The 6,516-nt window shown below is 43.8% G+C and overlaps 1 long non-coding RNA gene across 1 annotated transcript; it reads right to left on the reverse strand.

The window, feature by feature from the left end:
* Positions 1–452: 452 nt before the first annotated feature.
* LOC130521209 (uncharacterized) lies at positions 453–4,374 on the reverse strand. The gene is made up of 4 exons (XR_008949223.1): positions 4,216–4,374; positions 2,214–2,386; positions 1,834–2,007; positions 453–1,305 (listed from the first exon to the last, which is right to left on the reverse strand). It is a non-coding gene; the product is annotated as an uncharacterized LOC130521209 (long non-coding RNA).
* Between the last annotated feature and the right edge of the window lie 2,142 nt (positions 4,375–6,516).

Here is a 6,516-nt window from a genome sequence, read left to right on the forward strand (position 1 = left end):
TAACCCTAATGTAACCCTACCCTAATGCTAACCTAACTCTAACCCTAACTATGCTAATGCTAACCCTAACCCTAATGCTAACCCTAACCCTAATCTAACCCTAATGCTACGCTAACCCTAATGCTAACCCTAATGCTAACCTAACCTAATGCTAACCCTAACCCTAATGCTAATGCTAACCCTAACCCTAATGCTAACCCTAACCCAATGCTAACCCTAACCCTAATGCTAACCCTAACTCTAACTCTAACCCTAATGCTAATGCTAACCTAACCCTAACTAACCCTAATGCTAACCTAACCCTAATGCTAACCCTAACCCTAATGCTAACCCTAACCCTAATGCTAACCCTAATGCTAACCCAACCCTAATGCTAACCCAACCCTAATGCTAATAAGAATATAAAAGAATGAGTGGAGACAGAAGAGAGAATGAGACGTTTTTGGCGCGTGTTGCTCTTGATTTAGTGTTTATTTTTGCAGTAAACTTAAAGGAGGCCTTTACACTTTATGTTTGATTCCATTTAAGCTGATATTCCATTCTTGACATCTTTAAATTTACAGTATTCATGGGAGATTTTATTTGGTCATTTTGCTTCTTTTTATTTCCTATTTCCCACATTTATTCATAGTTTTTATTAGATTGCAATAAATCCTATAACATTGAACAGACTGACTAAAGTCAAATGAGCTGCGGTTCCCACCGATAGCGTCATTCTGATGGTTTTTGCTGGCTGCAGCTGAAATATTCCAATGCTCCATGTCACAGAGACAGTAAATACTAAACCCTAAAGATTCTGAAGGCATGATGTAAAATAGTAACGTATAATACAGACATTTGAAGAGACAATTAAGAGAATGTTTCCATGCTTCTAAGAGTGGCCGAGGAGCCATTTAGAACTTTATAAAGATGCATTGTGTGATACCAGGAACTAATTTAACTTCAAGGCGAAGCTGCTTCTGCTTTGTCGACCATCGACTGATCTCCTGAAAGTCCACCAGCGCTTTTTAAAAACTGAATTCTTCATCTATGGAGGGAGTAGACGGCAGATGTTTCCACAGATGCTCTTCACCAGTGGTCAGTGAGTGATGCAGCAGATGAGCGGGAGTTGACTGGCTTCTACCAGCCATGACTCAATGTCTCCAGCCCATAGTCTGGATTCTCTACGAGATCAGACAGCAGCTTCACTCCTGAATCCTGCAGCTTGTTCACCTCAGGTCCAGTTCTCTGAGATGGGAGGGATTGGACCTCAGCGCCGAGGCCAGAGAGCCACAGCTGATCTCTGATAAGCTGCAGTTCCTTAATCTAAATAAAGAAGGGAAACTTTTATAAGGTTATAAGTGAAACCAGTATTATCTGAAAGGTTAATCAAAGGCATGATCTGTAAATATTTAATTTAGTTCAGGTTAAAAATGATAGTAATATGTAATTACCACAATTCCAACCTCTCAGGTTTGCACTGTTCCAGAGGAGAATATATATTGTTCTGGCCCTCACTCTTCCCAGGTTCTCCCACCTCTTTCCCTCCCATCTCATCATGGAGATCCATCTCACCTGTGGCTCATCTTTAAAGGCACAACCTGTCTTAGATGACTTCCTGTCTCCCTCACCATCTCCCTCCTCGTTGGCTGGTGTCTACCAGGCACCCTCACCTAGTTTTGTCTAATTTTGGTTACCATCTGTCGGCTTTTTCATTGTCCTTAAATCAATTTATCATGAATAAGTGGTCCCCGTGTGGCCCCCCCTCCTGAAGGAACTGGGCACAACACACACACTCAGAAAGTGTGAGGACCCTCGGATGGAATAATGGACATTTTTGAGAATGGTGTTTACCTCAGAGTTTCCAGTCGGCAGTTTGGATCCTGGAGAAAACCACAGAGCAGCTTCACTCCTGGATCCTGCAGCTGGTTCTGACTCAGGTCCAGTTCTCTGAGATGGGAGGGATTGGACCTCAGCGCCGAGGCCAGAGAGCCACAGCTGATCTCTGATAAACTGCAGTAGTTTAATCTGAAAAATGCAGGATGAGGTTATACGGTGCAGGTCTGCATGTTATCTGCGTCAGTACTAAACCTACGTTAGTTCTTAGTTGGGTCAGACCTGAATTCACGATATTCCAAGGAAGTTTTTTAATGTGGTGCATCACAGCAGTGTTGAGAACAGCCTCACTTCACCATCTTAGCAGCTGGTATATAGGTAGAAAAATGAAGACTGACCTGAGCCTCTCCAGTTTACAGTTTGGACTCTCCAGTCCAGAACAGAGCCGCTTCACTCCTGAATCCTGCAACGTGTTGAGCTCAGGTCCAGAACCCTCAGATGGGAGTGGTTGGACTTCAGAGCTGAGGCCACAGAATCACAGCTGGTCTCTGATAAACTGCAGCCCCTTAGGCTAAAATAACAATTATTTTGAGAGAAGACAAATAAAAATCAACATGTACCAGAGCAAAACACACAGCTTACAAGCAACAACCTCTGGTCCTGCACCGGCTTATCTGCCGTATGTTCCTATTTTGGGTTCTTTCAGGGCGGTTGGACAAGATCTACAGCGTATGTAAAGTGTGTGTTGGTCAAAATACCTTCCAAGTTTGTGAGACCACATTTCTCAATAGCACTCAACTCTTGTCAGGAGTTGGGACAAAGCGACCCACTCCTGACAGCTTGTGGGCGATGCTGCAGCGACCCTGCAATCCCTACACTCTCTGGTGAAACCAAATCAAAGTTTTAGACACTGCTGGATGCTGGAAGGGTGGCTATAGTCTGGACGCATCGTTCCCCTGACTGCACATTTCTCCAACAATGATTGGCAGCTGGTGTCACTTGTTCTCCAGATGAGAGAAGGAAAGAGAGCCCCCCCACAGTGTGTTTGATTGCCCCACTGCAAGCTCAATGCTGCCAGAAACATTGCAGGAGCATCAATTCCCCTCAGGGCATCAACAAGGACTCAGGAAAAGGTGCAGCTGCCACCTACTAGAGACAAGCACACTGAGCTGAGATTCAAAGCCCTCTCCTCCCAAGAGAAGAGCTTGTTTGTTGGAGGCTCTTCTGGGCGATACCTGGTGCCACAGCTCCAGCTCAGCCCGTCTCTGGAGCTGAGGTGGAGCTTAGCAAGTTTCATGGTTCTCCACCACTTCCTCTGCTGAGGACCTTCTCAGCTGGTGGTTTCTGCTCCACCTTCCAAGTTGAGCAGGTGATACTTCTGCATTCCTGCCACCAGTGTCTCTGCAGAAAGAGTCTTCTCTACTCTTGTTTTATATTAGATTGTAGAAAATTAGGATTTTTGGTTGATTTCTTAGATGTTGTTGACTAAGAGCAGGTTTTTCTTTAATAACATAGAGAGATTCGATGAGAAGAGCAAATGTATTATTTTATGAGCTACTTCCACTACTATTATATACACATACTTCCATATTGTCTTAGATTGCAGCTGCATTTATTGCATCGTTCATAGAAAGTCATATTTGTGAGGAGAAAAACTCCAATAAGGTCATTTTCTTTAATGACCATTACAACAGAAGGAGGCGATGAACAAACAGATTTATATAAAAATGTGTGAAAACTTATGGATGGAAACCTTTTTAAAATGGTTGCATTGTGTAGAATCGGTGTAGAATCAACTTGTTGACTTCTGATTTGGACTCCAATGGAAGTGAGGTGCAACAATTGTGGATGCTGAAAGCTTCAGATCTTCATGAAGGTTTCTGTGGTTGGACTGACCTGCTGCCCCTTTAAGAGGGAGGCAGGTTTGGGCTTCTGGCTGGAATGAAGCCACCTCAAGATGAGAATGACTGCAGGCTTTCGGTACCAAGGTTTAACAGGGGCTCACTTCACACTTGGGCTTTTCTCTTTTTTGGGATGGCTTTTCTCAGGAGAGAAGGGGCATGGCACACTGCAGCAGCTTTCTTTTTTGGGTTTCTAGTTTTCCTTCTGATCTTTAAAAGACAGGAAGAACCATTTTTGATTGGTCTGAATGTTTGGGCGGTTTTGTGGCCAGCCTAAAATAAAAAGACAAATCTACAACTGATACTTCCTTTCTAGTCATTGATGACCATCCTCACATGGGACAGATTTCCACAACCAATTTAATACTGCAAATCTGTCCTGTGTGGTCTTTTTTCTGAGAACTGTAACACTACGTTTATAACAAAGATCAAACATGGAAACATTTATTGTCTAACTAACTAGTACACCTGGGAAAGTACTGGATCATCTCTGACTGACCTGAGAGTCTCCAGCTCACAGAGAGGATCCTGGAGAAAACCACAGAGCAGCTTCACTCCTGGATCCTTCAGCTGGTTCCAACTCAGGTCCAGAACCCTCAGATGGGAGGGATTGGACCTCAGCGCCGAGGCCAGAGAGCCACAGCTGATCTCTGATAACCTGCAGCAGCCACAGCCTGGAAAAGGAATAAATGGGGCAAATAAAAACACATTTCTAAATCTGAAAATGAAGAGAAAAGCAGAAAATGTAAAGAATTTAGAAAAGACCAACAGAGGCCTCCTGACCTGAGCGTCTCCAGTCTGCAGTTTGGATGCATCATTGCAGAAGACAGTAACTTTACTCCGGCATCTGTCAGGCTTTGGTTCTCTGCTTAAGCTCAGCTCCCGTAGATGAGAAGGGTTTGACGTCATTGCTGAGGCCACAACTTCCCAATGACTCGTTGAAAGAAACTACCAGACAGTCTGTTGTGTATGAAACAAAAATAGTGAGTCAAACTTTGGGATTTCTCATCAACTTATCTGAGAATCTACCTCAACACAAATGTAGCTCATTTCCTGGAAAAGCTAAATTCAACACCGTAGAGCAACAGTTTGAACGACCATCAGATCTGAAATGCAACTGAATTATTCTCAACATTTGTCTTATTTTAGAACAGCTCATAATTACTCAATATTTAAAATGATTGTAGCAAATGGTTTAAAGAAACGTGCATCTTTTTATCTGTCTATCGGCTCTTTGGATATTTTGCATTTCATCCAATTTGTACGATGGTGCGTCAAGTCTTAATTCAGCGATCCGATCGATGACATCAGAGTCTCTGGTTGCATCGATTGCCCTCAGCTTCTGTTCTATCTGCCTGTTTCCCTTCAAATCATTTTCACTGCACCTTTTGTTGCTAGTGATGAAGTTGCCCCCTAACGGGTGTGGAAAGGCTCAAACAACTTTTGTGGGTCACATAAAGGCTCCAAACGGAACCGCCACAAAGACCTAAAACACCCATTTAAACCAACGAGGCCGGCTGTTTTTACGTTGAACAAATGAAGCAAAATAGTCACGTGTCATTAGTTAAAATGTGTTTTTCTGTCGTTCGAATACGATGTTACAAACAAACAAAAGTGATTTAATGACATGACAGTAATTTCATGATAGTCAGTTAACTTGTGGCTCCTATTATTCCTGCCTTATGTTGGTTTGTCTGGATTGACCTTTGAACTTATATCCAGCCAGTGTTGAACATTTCTGGATGAATTGTTGTTGTTTTTAATTTATGGACGCTGCAATGGAGATAAAGAATTGAAGGAATGACCACTGGAGGGGGTATTGCTACCTGACATGATCCACTCTCGCTTGATTTAAACACGCCGATGTCCGGCCCCAAAAATCTTTACTTACACGACCTTCCTGCAGTTCCTCACAGCTGGAATCAGGCGACGTCGTCCCTCCTCTGAGGTGTTGTACTGCTGCAGGTTCAGCTCATCCAGAACCTCCTCTGACATCTGCAGCAGGTAGGCCAGAGCTGAACAGTGGATCTCTGACAGTCTCCTCCTGATTTCTCCCCTGACTTCAGGAACTCTTGGATCTCCTGATGGACTGACTGATCCTTCATCTCCATCAGACAGTGGAAGATGTTGATGCTTCTGTCTGGGGAGATTTTCACTGTTCTCCTCCTTCAGGTTGTTGAGGACCTTCTGGATGGTTTCTGGGTGGCTGTTCCTCTGATCCAACAGTCCACCCAAGATCCTCTGATTGGACTCCAGAGAGAGACCATGAAGGAAGCGAACAAACAAGTCCAGGTGGCCATTTTCACTTTTGAGAGATTTCATTAGTGCTCTCCTGAGAAGTCATCAAGAGATGTGGTGGATTGTTTTTTGCAACCTCATGTAAACCGGAAAAGGGGTTTGGTTCAGAATATTTTAGGACTTATTTATACCGCTGTGTCTTTCCTGGTGTAACGTGGAACATGTAGACGGCAGCCAGAAACTCCTGAACGCTCAGATGAACAAAGCAGTAGACTGATTTCTGGAAGATCACACTCTCTCTCTTGAAGATCTCTGTACAAACTCCTGAGTACACCCGACACCTCGGAGACGTCCAGTCCACATCGCTCCAGGTCTTCTGAGTAGAACATGATGTTTCCTTTCTCCAGATGTTCAAACGCCAGCCGACCCAACTTCAGAAGGAGTTCTTTATCAGCCTTAGTCAGTTTCTCTGGTCTCTGCTTTCCTCCATACTTCTGCTTCTTCTTCCTCTTTATCTGAACCCTCAGGAAGTGTGAGTAGAGGTCAGTCAGGGTTTGGGGCA

This window comes from Takifugu flavidus, unplaced genomic scaffold (assembly GCF_003711565.1).
Source record: "Takifugu flavidus isolate HTHZ2018 unplaced genomic scaffold, ASM371156v2 ctg790, whole genome shotgun sequence".
NCBI lineage: Eukaryota > Metazoa > Chordata > Actinopteri > Tetraodontiformes > Tetraodontidae > Takifugu > Takifugu flavidus.